This window comes from Megalobrama amblycephala, linkage group LG2 (assembly GCF_018812025.1).
Source record: "Megalobrama amblycephala isolate DHTTF-2021 linkage group LG2, ASM1881202v1, whole genome shotgun sequence".
Lineage (NCBI taxonomy): Eukaryota > Metazoa > Chordata > Actinopteri > Cypriniformes > Xenocyprididae > Megalobrama > Megalobrama amblycephala.
In genome coordinates this window covers 48,140,886-48,155,690 of record NC_063045.1, presented here as the reverse complement: position 1 = coordinate 48,155,690, position 14,805 = coordinate 48,140,886, and the positions used below count along the sequence as shown (strand labels likewise).

General features: G+C 36.7%; 1 protein-coding gene and 1 long non-coding RNA gene across 4 annotated transcripts in view; one reads left to right on the top strand and one right to left on the bottom strand.

Moving 5' to 3' along the window:
* The window catches only part of LOC125262770 (serine-rich and transmembrane domain-containing protein 1), a 10,412-nt gene extending 4,605 nt beyond the window's left edge, over window positions 1-5,807 (bottom strand). Inside the window, exon 1 of the mRNA XM_048181658.1 lies at window positions 4,677-5,807. The gene's annotated coding sequence lies outside the window, so the exon portion shown is untranslated. The remainder of the gene's footprint in view (window positions 1-4,676) is intronic.
* The window catches only part of LOC125262772, a 17,898-nt gene extending 6,226 nt beyond the window's left edge, over window positions 1-11,672 (top strand). The window contains exon 4 of one of the 3 annotated variants that reach the window (XR_007183599.1): window positions 11,408-11,672. This is a non-coding gene — a long non-coding RNA (uncharacterized LOC125262772). Of the gene's footprint in view, window positions 1-6,684; window positions 7,357-11,407 lie in introns of those variants that run through there. The other 2 variants (XR_007183600.1, XR_007183598.1) reach the window with 2 other exon arrangements.
* Window positions 11,673-14,805: the final 3,133 nt, after the last annotated feature.

Sequence of the window (14,805 nt, the reverse complement as noted above, 5' to 3'; positions counted from 1 at the left end):
GGCCAGATTTACTAAATGGGGCAAATTAGCCTGAAAGCGCAATTCCAAAAACACGCAGATGGGAGTGAAAGTTCTGCGCGTGATCTACTGAATTAAAGAACACAGACACATCCGAATCATTTCCATAATGACCAACGCAATCTACCAAGAGCAGCGCAAATTAGCATCTAGTTTAAGACATGCTTTTTTGCCCATTAAATAGTGGCGCAAATACCAGTTAATTGACTAGCACAAACCTTAGTAAATCACGTTGCATGATTCATTTAAATACTCTCCTCCCATAAATTTTGCATCTGAAAGAGAAACTCCTACAAATGCATATGCAATAAGGTCAGCCGCAAAAATAACCCTGTCCCTGCCTTTTCAGCGTTCATTTTTCAGTGCGTGTCTTTAGTAAATCCTTACAGTGGTTTTTCAAAGCCAAAAGAGGGTTTGCGCTGGTGTAAGCTGTTAGTAAATCTGGCCCTAAGTCTCATTTGTTGCCATAAAATCCAAATTGTTAAATCTTATTTTTATGGAGAATTGCAGTATTTATAAATAAATAATTTATCCATGCGCATCATTTATTTTTTAAATTCATGTGCCCTCGTAACCTTTAATCAAAATAACTTCTCCTCCCACTTGCAGCGACATCTCTTCTCTTCTCTGATGACGTGTTTACTGGTGCGAGGGCCGGACAACCTGTCACTCAAATGACATCACAGCAATAACAAACCACAAAGATCCAATCAATTTCTCAAGGACAAAAGTCCCGCCCTACTTTTTTCTTGTTCAAGTTCAAGTCATTTTATTTGTTTATACGTCACAATAGGGATAACTTCCATTTTGTGGTGATTTTAACAATTTAATGCATTAGCTAACATACAACGGACAATGAGCAATATAAATGTTCATTGTTTGTTCATTTTAGTTCACACCAGATACAACTTTTGATTTTAAAAAATGTATTAATAATGCTGAAATTAATATAAATGCTGTAGACCTATTGGTCAGTTTGCTCAAGTTAACTAACAAAGTTAAAGTGCCCCTATTATGCTTTTTTCAAATATTACCTTTCATGCAGTGTGTAATATAGCTGTTTGTGAATGTAAAATGTCTGCAAAGTTTTAAAGATCAAAGTGCTCAACAAATAAAGTTATTGTCTCTTAAACTAGGGTGACCATATTTTGATTACCGAAAACCAGGACACTCGGCCCGGCAATGAGATACTCAAATGATACTCGAAATTTACTCAAAGATGCCTTATAATTTCAATACATTTAAAGTAGGCCTATGCCTCCTCTGTATGGATAGAAAATTGTTATATTACAAAATACTATCTATAACCAAAGACACAAATTCAGATAGGCTTCTCAGAGGTTACTCAACATGTTTTATTATGACAAGTTTCAAAAATAACGAATGAAATAATGATAGAAATAATGTCTCTTCTGTATTAGAAAAATAATAAATACCTAAAAAATACCTCTGCTATATTAGCAATCCAAATTTAACAGCAAATAGCTCTCACAAACTTACAAAAACTAACAAAAAATATCTATATCTTTAGTTTTCTTCTTCATCCTCGTTTTCCTCTTCATCCTGTTTTTCTTCCTCGTCCTCCTTGTTTGCCCATCTATATTTTGCTGTAGATCTGATCTTTCCCAGCAGTTTTTTGTTACTTAACAAATAAGCATGAAAGTTAAAAAGAAATTTATATAGGCCTGTCAGCTGTTACATCGCAAGGTACAAAAGAAGAGCACAACGAGCTGAACTCATAGTAGACGATAGCTGAAGGTTGCTCTGCTGTTACACGAAGTATCTGTTATTCAGTTCCAGACGACTGCACAAATAGTGCATACTAATAAAAACATATAAACTGTTACCTAGAAGTAGTAAACAATTGTAGTTTAGGCATAAGTCAGCCGCGACGCTGAGAATATAGTTACCTTTATGGAATAATCCACTAATGTTTTGAGATACAATGTGAACTAATATTCTCAGTTGCACGTGCATTATTAATATATGAATATTAACTTATTAATATTCATGTATGCTCCGCCTTCGGAAACCGAAAATCTCGTAACACCGGTAAATTTAATGGCCCAATGAAAAACAATGAAAACCAGGACATTTTCATCACTTTATAAAAAACAACCAAGACGGCCAGGACAGAACGTGAAAACAGGACATGTCCTGGGAAAACAGGACGTTTGGTCACCCAACTTAAACGAAAGAATTGATTCTGAACTGCTGAAATGAGACGTCGGCAATAGAGTGCCCCAGGGATGACGTGTTTTTGTAGAAACCCGGAAGTTAGCAGTGCACGAGTTCCCTCGATTGAAAGCCTATGCATTTTTCCCATAGACTTTTGGAAAATCGCAGAAAATAAGCTCTGTGTTTAACAAAGAGTTATGACACTTACACGTTTTGTCTATCAAGATAATCTTTACAAGTTAACACAACATTTATAGATTTTGAAGCCTAAATAAAGTTGGCAGATATAAAAGGCTAACAGTAGGCTATAAACGGACTACAGCACACCTTGGTCGCGGATCAACGTCACCACCACCAAGTGTCCTCAAACTTTATTTAGAAAACAACTGTATTTATAAACATACTCGCTGATTATGATCTGTGCTGTTATGAATACTTATCCACTTTTTCATGAGAAATGCTGTCCAAATGTCCCGTTTTTAATGATGACGAAAGTCCCCGCCAAAGGAAGTAGTCCCTTTTAGCAATTTGTTAGCAACCGGCGATTTTAAGACACAGTAAAAGTTTAAAAAATCACAAGTGGCTTATAACTGGTGTGTTTTATGTCATAGATCAAAATGTGAAAGTATTTAGAGGCTTTGTTAACCACAGACCTTATTTCAGGCGATTTAGCAAAAACCCATTCAAAAAACCCATAGACTTAACGGCGTTGGAACCGGAAGTCCTAAAATGCGAACTCGCTTCCGGGTTTTGCCTACAAAAATGCGTCATCCCTGAGGCGCTCTATAGAGTGGTGGAATTATGACATCACTTTGTAGGCCAATCAGCAGTTAGCATCACGCTGGTTCCCTCGACAAAAACCCAATAGGATTTTCCCATAGGCTTTTGGATTATCGTAAAAAATAAATTCTGTGATCAACAAAAGTCTGATTTAGCCACTTGTTAGCAACCATCATTTTCAATACATGTAATGCCTTAAAAAATCACGGGTAGGTTCATAATAATGTATTTTATGTCGTAGAATAAAACATGTTAACCACTGACCTTATTTCAGCCATTTAACCAAAAACTAGGGCTGGGCGATATATCGCATGCGATTGTCACGCGCATTTCGTCAGTAAAGCTGGTTCCCTGATTACCGCGAAAACGGCATCACCTGCTTTCAAATGGAGCGCCATTTAATAGACAGAACTGTAGATCACTGACAAGCTACGCAATATCGTGTTCATATCACAGATGAATCGCCTTTGATAATGAACACGATATTGCGTAGCTTGTCAGTGATCTACAGCTTTTTTTTTGTTTCCGACACGCACTGTAAGCGGTCGACCAATCACAACAGACTGGGCCATCTGACCAAAGGAGGCTTTTAGAGAGACAGCACATTCGAACGGACTGTATTCAGACTCTTCGAGAACTTAGGTGGTGTGAAATGAATATTAATAAAAAAATTCAAGTGTTTTTGACCTTGGATGCATGTCAACCTATTGTAGGAGAGCTCCAAAACAAAATTAGGAACCTTTAAAATAGCATAATATGGGCACTTTAATGAATTTTACCAAATGTGACCATATTGTAAAGTGTTACCATATTAATTTTAAGAGCTGCAATTTTGCAAATCAGTCTTAACATTTCTCACGGTGGTCAGAATTTGTTTTTGAGAACCCTAAAAATTGCACACATATGCCGGACAAAACAAGTGAAGTATTTTTAGGCTGCGGTTCACCTCAATACACAAAATTTGCTCTTTGTTTGTTCGCTGGCATATTTTAGTCCCCGAAGCTTTATTGTGTGGGACGACAATCGTCTGAGCCGCAGCAAGCCCTGAGAGCCTGTGGTTAGAGTCTCATAAAGGGTCATGATTTATGACCACTTCCTTTTTTCTCAGTTGTGAGATGAATTTGTCTGCAGTACTAACGCTAGAAGACAGCAACAAATGGGAATCACACTTATTTTCCTGGATGTTTCCTGTCAACTTTACCGTTCCCCCCCCAGCAGCTTTTCAATTTATGAGTGAGAAGCGAATCCCTGCGGCAATATAAATCATTCAATCCCTCTTGTGGTTTGCCTGCAATTCCAGGAGAAGTTCAGCGGGTCATTACGGTGTGCGGCTCTAATCTCTGTTTATGGATTTCGTTTAGGGAAGCTTGTGGAAGGAGAATGTGGCCATTAATAAAATGACTCAAACATAAAGGATGTCAGTGAATGAGGGGAGAGGGGGATGGCGAAATACAGAGGGATGTAGAAAAAGACATTTGCACTGACTGGAATGACTGATGACTGTCCATTGTGACTTACTACAGGCAGATTTATCTTTTTAAATCACTTACTCTATGATTACATAATATCGGTTCAATTAAGCACATTTTAATGACACATTAAATCAGTTTGAATATTTAATATCAAACACTTGAGGTTTTTAACATTCAAACTAACAACTTTCTGAGTAATGAACTGCATCGACAAAGAGAAATTCTGACCTTTCTGATGCAAAAAAGAGTCGTCGGCACTAAATCACACAGCTACCCGTCACGCTCATCTCATGGTCCTGGAGTGAATTCCTTATGGGATTCCTTAAGCTATAGCACACGCCGAAATAGATGCCACTTGTGTTTGTACTGAGTGAAAGAGGAAGCAGCGGATCTGAATGCGCTCGGTCTGGTGGACTGATTCTCAAAAGTGGGCTGGATATCGTCTGTCCAGCTGTTGTACTCTGAATCCCCCTCCCTCTCCGTTTCATTCCTATCATCTCTCTCCCTGTCTTATTCCCCTTCTCATCTCATTGACATCTTCTCGGTTTCTTTAGCAGCTGATTTATGTTTCAATTAAAGACGAAAAAGATGTCTCAGTTAACTCATAAAAGATGGTACGATCATTCTCGCCTTAATTGTTGTAAATGGGATTTGATTATCTCAGTGATATTACTCAGCTCAGCAGCTTAGACTAGATGACAGGCTTCTGTCTTGTCTTGTCCCATGGTGCCTTGCTCAGTCATTCATATCTGACAGAGCTAATCACCGCCCTCATCAGCATCATGAGCTGAGAGGCCTCTTGAAGCCGTCTTTGTGGCGTTACTCTCAGATGTAATGAACACTCGATGACACCTTTAGCCAGGCGACATCACGGCTCATATATTGTATGAAAGGGCTGTTCTGCTTTGTGAATTAAGCATGAGGGGTTTTGTTGAATTTATAAATGATTAGCCTAGTCTTAAAATTAAAGGTTCTAAAAAGGGGTATGCCATAGATGAACCATATTTAGCTTTCTAAAAAGAATATTTCATTGAACAGTTCTTAAAAGAACCATTTTTTTTCTTAGTGCGAAGAACAGTTTAAGGTAACACTTTACAATAAGGTCTCAGCTTTAACTACAGTAGTTAACATGAAATAGCAATGAAAAAAATTTCTAAAGCATCTAATAATCTTCATTTAGTTTCTACATTTATTAAAATCAAATGCTATATTTCTTAACATTGTTTAAAGGATCTGAGCTACCATGAACTAATATAGATTTTTATTGACTAACTTTAGCAAAGATTAATAATACTTTAACAAATCTATTGGGTAACACTTTATTGTTACATGTTACATGAGGTTACTATAGTAATAACTGTAAATTATGTATAATTACATGCAGCTAACCCTAAACCAAACCCTAATCTTAGTTAGTTCACCAAAAAATGAAAATTCTGTCATTAATTACTCACCCTCATGTCGTTCCACATCCTTAAGACCTTCGTTCATCTTCAGAACACAAATGAAGATATTTTTGATCAAATCTGATGGCTCAGTGAGGCCTGCATTGAAAGCAAGTTAATTTACACTTTCAAATGCCCAGAAAGCTACTAAAAATTATATTTTAAACAGTTCAAGTGACTACAGTGATTCAACCTTAATGTTATGAAGTGACGAGAATACTTTTTGTGCGTTACAGTGTAACAAAGACACTAAAATAAAGTGTAACTCTTTATTGTAAGGTAGCCGTGTTACAGTGTAAGTATACATTTAAGTACTGAGTAATAATAATGAATTACATGTATATACTATAGGGTTAGGGTTAGAATCAGGATGTGGTTTAGGGTAAGTAGCATATAACTATAGTATAGGGTAAGTTATTATAGTAACACCATGTAACATGTAACAAGGACACAGCAAAATAAAGTGTTACACCTTATTGTAAATTGTTACACATTTTAAAAATCTAAAGAACTTGTTTCCACTCTAAAGAACCTTTTGTGGAATTTAAATGTTTCATGGATGTTAAAAGTTCTTTATATAAACATAAAGGACCTTTCTTTTTAAGGGTGTCTGTCAGATTTCAACATACAGGTGGTAGAGTCTGTTTTTTCTTTGATATAAGCGGCAAAAATTAAAGAAGTACTGGCTGCTTCTGATTTTATCAACAAAAGATTAAAAAATTGCACAATGATGTCTGTAATCTCTTTGTTATCTCAGTAACTGAATTTGTGACACGTCTGTCTGTCTACAGAGAGTCTGGCGCAGGCTGGCATATGGAGGGAGCTTTGGATGCAAGCAGTGGGGCAAAGCTATGCATGTCAATAGGACAGAGGCGTCATGCCTCCTGGGAAGGTCTTATCTCTTCTGCTCTGTGCACTAAAGACACGGAACACAGATTATGGATCGGCGCAAAGCAAAGCATGACTGTCTGGCGCAGCTCGCTTTTGCTATTGTTTTGTGAAGCATGAATGGGAATTCTGTTTCGGTAGTAACGAATGCTTGTGTTCTTAATACTCAATCATCATCACTGATTCATCTTGAACCAGTAAAAAACTCTCTGTTCCTCTTAAAGGGAAAGTTCACCCAAAAAAATAAAAATTCTGTCATCATTTACTCACCCTCATGTTATTTCAAACCTGTCTTTCAACTCTTTTTGTCATCACTGAAAACATAGTTATGTATGTTATATTACATAGTTATGTATGTTATATTGCATTTCTGTCAATGTTCATTGTTCATTTCAAGTTTTTTTCTCATCCAATCATTTTTGTCCATGCAAAGAAGGTCAGTGAAGTTGAATCCATTGATCCTCACTGAATTTCACAGTGTAATGTAAAAAAAAACAAAGAAATTTATTTTTAAAAAAATGGCTGTATGAGTTCAGTACATGACATACAGTGAGTCTCAAATTCTTCCTTCTTATATGAATCTCATTTGTTTAAAAGACCTCTGAAGAACAGGCGAATCTCAACATAACACCGACTGTTACGTAACAGTCGGGGTGTACGCCCCCAATATTTGCATATGCCAGCCCATGTTCAAGGCATTAGACAAGGGCAAAAAGTCTGGATGTGCACAGCTGAATCATCAGACTAGGTAAGCAAGCAAGAACAATAGCGAAAAATGGCAGATGGAGCAATAATAACTGACATGATCCATGATATCATGATATTTTTAGTGATATTTGTAAATTGTCTTTCTAAATCTTTCGTTAGCATGTTGCTAATGTACTGTTAAATGTAGTTAAAGTTACCATCGTTTATTACTGTATTCACGGAGACAAGAGCCGTCGCTATTTTCATTATTAAACACTTGCAGTCTGTATAATTCATAAACACAACTTCATTCTTTATAAATCTCTCCAACAGTGTGTAATGTTAGCTTTAGCCACTGAGCACAGCCTCAAATTCATTCAGAATCAAATGTAAACATCCAAATAAATACTATACTCACAGGAATCGATGTATGCATGCAGTATGCATGACGAACACTTTGTAAAGATCCATTTTGAGGGTTCTATTAGCTGTGTGAATTTTGTGTTTGCTGTTTAAGGCTGTCGAGAGCTCGCGGGGGCGGGGAGCGGGAGATTTAAAGGGGCCGCGCGCTTAATCGGTGCATATGTAATTATGGCTCAAAATAGGCAGTTAAAAAAATGTATTAAAAAAATCTATGGGGTATTTTGAGCTGAAACTTCACAGACACGTTCAGGGGACACCTTAGACTTATATTACATCTTTTGAAAAGGGTTTCTAGGGCACCTTTAAAAGTTTTTACTGTAGCATTTTTACAGTTCCATTTTTTTAAAACATCTTTCACATTCAACAGAAGAAAGAAGGTTTGGAATGACATGAGGGTGAGTAAATGATGACAGAATGTAAATTTTTGGCTTTTTAACATTCATCTGAGTATTCGCTTGCCTCATAAACTGTGCAAGGACGGGAGTTAGAGGGCAATATCTTCCTCTAGACATATATTGGCGGCGTTCCACTACAGCTCAGATGCCCACTGGGGATCATGGGTACCCTTCCTGAGTCCTGCTGTGTCTATCCTGTCCTTTGGGTCTTTATAATTGCTCCAGCTAATGCCGGCGCTGAGGCACATGAGTGAATGCTGTTGGATTTTGATAAGAACAGTGCCTTGGCTGATTTTTCCTCTAATCCATAAAACTGTAAAAATCGGAGAAGGTTTGTTATTCCCCTGATGCGAGTGATTCAGCCCAGCTTTGGTGCATCTGTTCTCACTGCCTGCAAGTATAGGTCGAATGTTAATGCACGGCATTCGACAGCAAGGCCGCCTGAAGCGTTTTTGATTAGACTGTGTGCTAACTTCAGGAGGAAATGGTCGCATTGATAATGAATCACCCTGAGTCTGCTCTACTGGTTTTGACAAGAATGACATGTTTGAAGAACCTTTGTGGCAGACAACGGCAATGTGTCAGTCAGGATTATCCTGTGGAATACTCTAGGCACTATGGGAAGGTTTACACAGTGGAGCATGTCAGAGGAACACTCCGTGGAGATCGAGCTCTCTCTTTCCATTTCCCGTTTTCTCCCAGCTGAGATGATGCTCTTTGCATAGTAATCGAAGTCTCAGAGGTCTCTGTACTGCTCTGACAGCTCAGACAGAATCGAGTGGACTAGCAACTTTACTGAAATTTACATTCATGGACAAAGATATGGATAAAAACCAAGAAAAAAAGATACTTATAATTATAAGTTCCATTTTAACTGAATTTAATTAAAAAACTTAATTTAAGAAGTTTATTTTATATACATCAAACATAAATAAATATACATTCAATAGATACATTTATAAGATTTGGATACAAAAGACTAAAAATAGCAGTAATTATTTGTTCCTATTTAATTTTATTTATTTTAATTCAACTAATTAAGTCATTTTAATTAAGTGAATGTAAGTGTCACAGTCACATATATGTTCAGCAAAATACATTTATGGATAATAAATATATATAGTAGTGGCCAAAGAGTGATGTCCGAAATTAGTTTTTAATGACCCTACAAGTTTGATTTAAACATCAAAATATGGGACAAAATATATTTTATTTTTAATTTTTTTAAATATGAGGTAAAACTAAACACTAAACTTGTTTAAAGTATTTATCTGACCAAATTATTTGTCAAAAAAGGGCAAACTATAGCTACAGGTTTTATTTAACTAGGCAAAAAAAGCATAGAAAAACAAAAAGCTCACATGAAAAAGCATACATTGGCTACAGCATAATCAGTTATTAATATTTAATTGGTTCCGTCTTGTTTTAGCATGTGTTCATAATTTCTTTGTATGACAGCCTGGTCAAAAATTATGTCCACACAATTTGGCATGTTTCATCGCCTTATCATTAATAAAATTAACTCAGACTATGTAATATTACAAAATCTTTAACACATTTTTAATAATTTGAAGAAAGGATGATGTCAAATTTCCTAGGCTGGACATTACTTTTGGCCACTACTGTGGATTAAAAAAAAAAAAAAAACGAAAAAAAGCAATAATTATAAAATTTAATTTAATTAGAAAACTTAATTTACATTAATTAAAAGGGCATTTATTTTTCTTTGAGAATTTGTAGAGTTACAAAACATTTAATTGATAAATATATATTCAACATTTATAGACAAAGATAGAAAAAAGATTAAAAATAGCAATAATATAATATAATCATATTTAATTTTATGTATTTTAATTTAACTTTAAGCTTAATTTAAGTGTCATATACAAACTCAGGTAATTTACATTTATGGACAAATATATAGATAAAACAACTAAAAATAGCAATATTTATATGTTTGAATTGAATTTGATCTGAAATTGGGGGTCTTCTTTTAATAATAATAATAACAATACAATTTTATAGCGCCTTTCCAAAACCCAGTGTCAATTTACAAAGATATGTTAGAAGAATACAGACTAATAAACATCCATAACAAAGTATAATACACATACCAAGAGCTGAAAAGTAATACACAGAGGTCGCTTTACAAAGTTAGCTTAGAGGAAAACAGACAAATAACAAAAATCTATAACAAAGTACAGTTTAAAGAGTAATATTCAGAGAAAAAATGTGTTTTTATGCTGTTTTTGAAAGAAAGAGGGGGGGGTTCTTGATGGATGTCTTGAGGAAAAGCATTCCACAACACTAAAAGACCTGGAAACAGTCATTTCTCCTGTAGTTGTAGAAAATTATAAATGCTTATTTAATCACTCATTTGTTTCTTTTGTTTCTTTTCACTACATTTATGCAGACAACTTTAACCAAAGCAACTAGCACCGTGCCAGTTGAGCTGCAGGAATATGTTAAACTCCATCATATCTGCCTGCAGACTTTTGGCACCATACAGGACAATTTGGCCTTAGCTGTGAACTGGCATCAACATTTCACAGCATTATACAAGAACTGGAAATTTATCGCTATAACTCAGCTGCGGGTGGACTGTCAGATGCAATACATCAAGATAATAGAATGGCAGGGACCCAATTCAATCTGCCTTACACTGCATACGGAACACTTCTGAAATGTACTGTCACCCCAAACTTCAGAAAATGTCCATGTAGAAGTTATCAAATGACTCGCTTCTTAACTGTGCTTCAGGGCGATTCCTTTCACAAACGCTGATTTTCGGCCAACGCACGCAAAGGCTTTACACACACGTCAGAACCCAAAGTAACATACGTCAGTACCGTCCGTGAGTGTTCAAGGCCTACTGCATTCTCGGAATATTTTTGTGTTGACTTCATGTGTTTACTTGAGTGGGAAAAGGATCCTTCTGAAGTCCTAAACTACAGCAAGCACAAACGTAATTTCCAGCTCTGGCTTTGCTGTAACATGTCCTGCTGTTTGTTTATACGCACATCACCTGATTTAAATCTCTGCATCTCTTGTTCTGTGGCACAGTTTACCCTGGCTGTCAGCACTTTGTTATTGTTGAAATTTCTCTCTCTCTCTCTGCCAGACAAAGAGAAAACAACAGCACCGGGGATGGTAAAGAAGAATCCATCAGTTCCTGACAGAACCTTTTTCCAAGAATAAACTCAACAATTGATGGCCATGTCGAGACAGGAACAGTTCTTCTTATTCTCTGTAGGTCACAAATGACTGTATATCAGCCTGTAACCTCTTTGTATACTGTCACTTGAAATGCAGAGTAAGCAGTTTTCCTGAGAGGTAATTTAAAGGTTTACATTTGCAATAAATTCTCTGCTTTATTTGCTCTCAAATCATGTCCGGTGCTTCTTTCCATGTGATTTTGTAGCGAGTTGTTTGTGCTTAAGATATTGAATTCAACCCTGCTGTACTTTATTGTAATGAGATCTTTAATTGGATTTCTAGAGGGTTTGTAGTGTGACACTTGCAGAGACTCTCATTTCTCAAAAAGTCCCTGGTCAAGGCACATGCAGTGAATTGTTCAGCCCTACATCACATATTCAGAGTGATCTTCGCAGGAGCCAGACTTAAATGAGAGCCCACGCTGGTGTAAACATCACCAATATCTAGAAATGTGAAGCACATCTACAGCATTTCTCAGCTTTGAATCTGGGTTTTGTCACGTAGTGACAGCTGTGTCCTGCAATGTGACATGCTGCTATACTTCCAAATATATATATATATATATATATATATATATATATATATATATATATATGTCTGAAAACCAGTCAGTATCTGGTGTGACCACCATCATGCAGTGCAACTTCTTCGCATAGAGTTGATCAAGTTGTTGATTGTGGCCTGTGAAATGTTGGTCCACTCCTCTTCAATGGCTGTGTGAAGTTGCTGGATATTGGCATGACGTGAAACACGCTGTCGTATACGCCGATCCAGAGCATCCCAGACATGCTCAATGGGTGACATGTCTGGTGATTATACTGGCCATGCAAGAACTGGGATGTTTTCAGCTTCCAGGAATTGTGTATAGATCCTTGCAACATGGGGCTGTGCATTATCATGCTGCAACATGAGGTGATGGTCGTGGATGAATGGCACAGCAATGGGCCTCAGGATCTCGTCACATATTTCTGTGCATTCAAAATGCCGTCAATAAAATGCACCTGTGTTCGTTGTCCATAACATACGCCTGCCCATACCATAACCCCACCGCCACCATGGGCCACTCGATCCACAACGTTGACATCAGCAAACCGCTCACCCACACACACTGTCTGCCATCTGCCCTTTACAGTGAAATCCAGGATTCATCCGTGAAGAGAACACCTCTCCAAAGTGCCAGACGCCATCGAATGTGAGCATTTGCCCACTCAAGTCGGTTACGACGATGAATCGCAGTCAGGCTGAGACCCCGATGAGGACGACGAGCATGCAGATGAGATTCTGACAGTTTGTGCAGACATTCTTTGGTTATGCAAACTGATTGTTTGCAGCAGCTGTCCAGGTGGCTGGTCTCAGACGATCTTGGAGGTGGAGATGCTGGATGTGGAGGTCCTGGGCTGGTGTGGTTACACGTGGTCTGCGGTTGTGAGGCCGGTTGGATGTACTGCCAAATTCTCTGAAACGCCTTTGGAGACGACTTATGGTAGAGAAATTAACATTCAATTCACGGCAACAGCTCTGGTGGACATTCCTGCAGTCAGCATGCCATCTGCACGCTCCCTCAAAACCTGCGACATCTGTGGCATTGTGCTGTGTGATAAAACTGCACATTTTAGAGTAGCCTTTGATTGTGGTCAGCCTAAGGCACACCTGTCTAATCAGCATCTTGATATGCCACACCTGTGAGGTGGATGGATTATCTCGGCAAAGGAGAAGTGCTCACTAACACAGATTTGGACAGATTTGTGAACAATATTTGAGAGAAATAGGCCTTTTGTGTACATAGAAAAAGTCTTAGATCTTTGAGTTCAGCTCATGAAAAATGGGGGCAAAAACAAAAGTGTTGTGTTTATAATTTTGCTCAGTGTATATATATATGTGTGTGTGTGTAAAATGTTTATAATAGTTATACAGGTGGTTTGTGTGACCTAATAGAGACTACATTATAAAAACTAGTGCTGTCAAATCGATTAATCGTGATTAATCGCATCTAACATAAAAATTTGTAAATATAGCCTATCTATATGTTTGTGTTTGTATGTATACACACAAACACACACACATAATTTGCAAACTTTTATGTTAGATGCGATTGATCGCAATTAATCGATTTGACAGCACTAATAAAAACCCATTTGTTACACTGCAGGACCATTAAGGGGACTGCAAAAAAAGCTAAAGGGAGATTAAATATAGTGAAAAAGCTACAGCACCTACAATACACACCTAATAAATGAATGTTTCTTCAAGTTTTGCCACTTTTATGTCACAGGTGTTGATTTGTATTAAAAATTAAAAGGTTTCTACTTTTTGTTTCTATTTTCCTGGTAAATTTCATCCCTTTTTTTTGCTACTTTAAGTAGAACATAGATTTTGTTTAACTGTTATCTTAGAGCAAAACTTTCATTCTTAAAGGCACAATATGTAATTTTTCGCCACTAGAGGTCGCTTATTCTAAAGGTGTAGCTTGATGATTTCACGGAATCATGGGAGGTGTTGTCTTCACGTCTACAGCTGGTGGAAAAGAAACGCATAATATATTAAAGCATCTTTGGTGTTTCCATGGTTTCTACAAAATAAAACCAGAAATCAAGGATATGATGTCATTGATAGGCGTTGCACAGACACTCCTGTCCTGGTTAAAATTGCTTATTTTTCTGGATTTAAACATTTTTGGATACATTTGGGGTAATGTAAGTACACAAGTCAACAAAACATATAACATTGTTGTAGTGGTTTTTGGATATTTTAATACAAACATCTTAAATACTGTGCCTTTAAACTGAAAATTCAAACTAAACAAAGAGTGAAAAAAAAAAAGATTTAGATGAAATGTAGCGTGTGAAGAAAAACAAATCAAGTTAGGCCCTAAATAAGCTATCAGAATTGAATACAATATTTTATATTGCAAAATTTCCAATCAAACATAATTTATTTGCATAATTTCATCAAATTATGCAAAAGAGTGTGACATTTTTTAGATAGCATAAAATACTAGAGCCTTAGCAAGACAACATGACCACAACATAAAGTTATCAAACATTATTTTTCATGTTATGGAAATGTTCATAACTAGTAAAAATGTGATTTAGAAGAGTTCATCTAAAATGTCATTATACCAACAGTTCAAAACACCCGTATATAAGTTTACGTCGAAAATGTTCATGTTGTTTGTCAGCCACTTATTATCAATACTGTCGCTGAAAGGCCAAGAAACATGTACTCAGTTTCCATGGTTACGCCGCCATGTGACGAATCCTTAAGAAGATGCGAGTTCAATTATCTTTTATTTGCAACACCTGG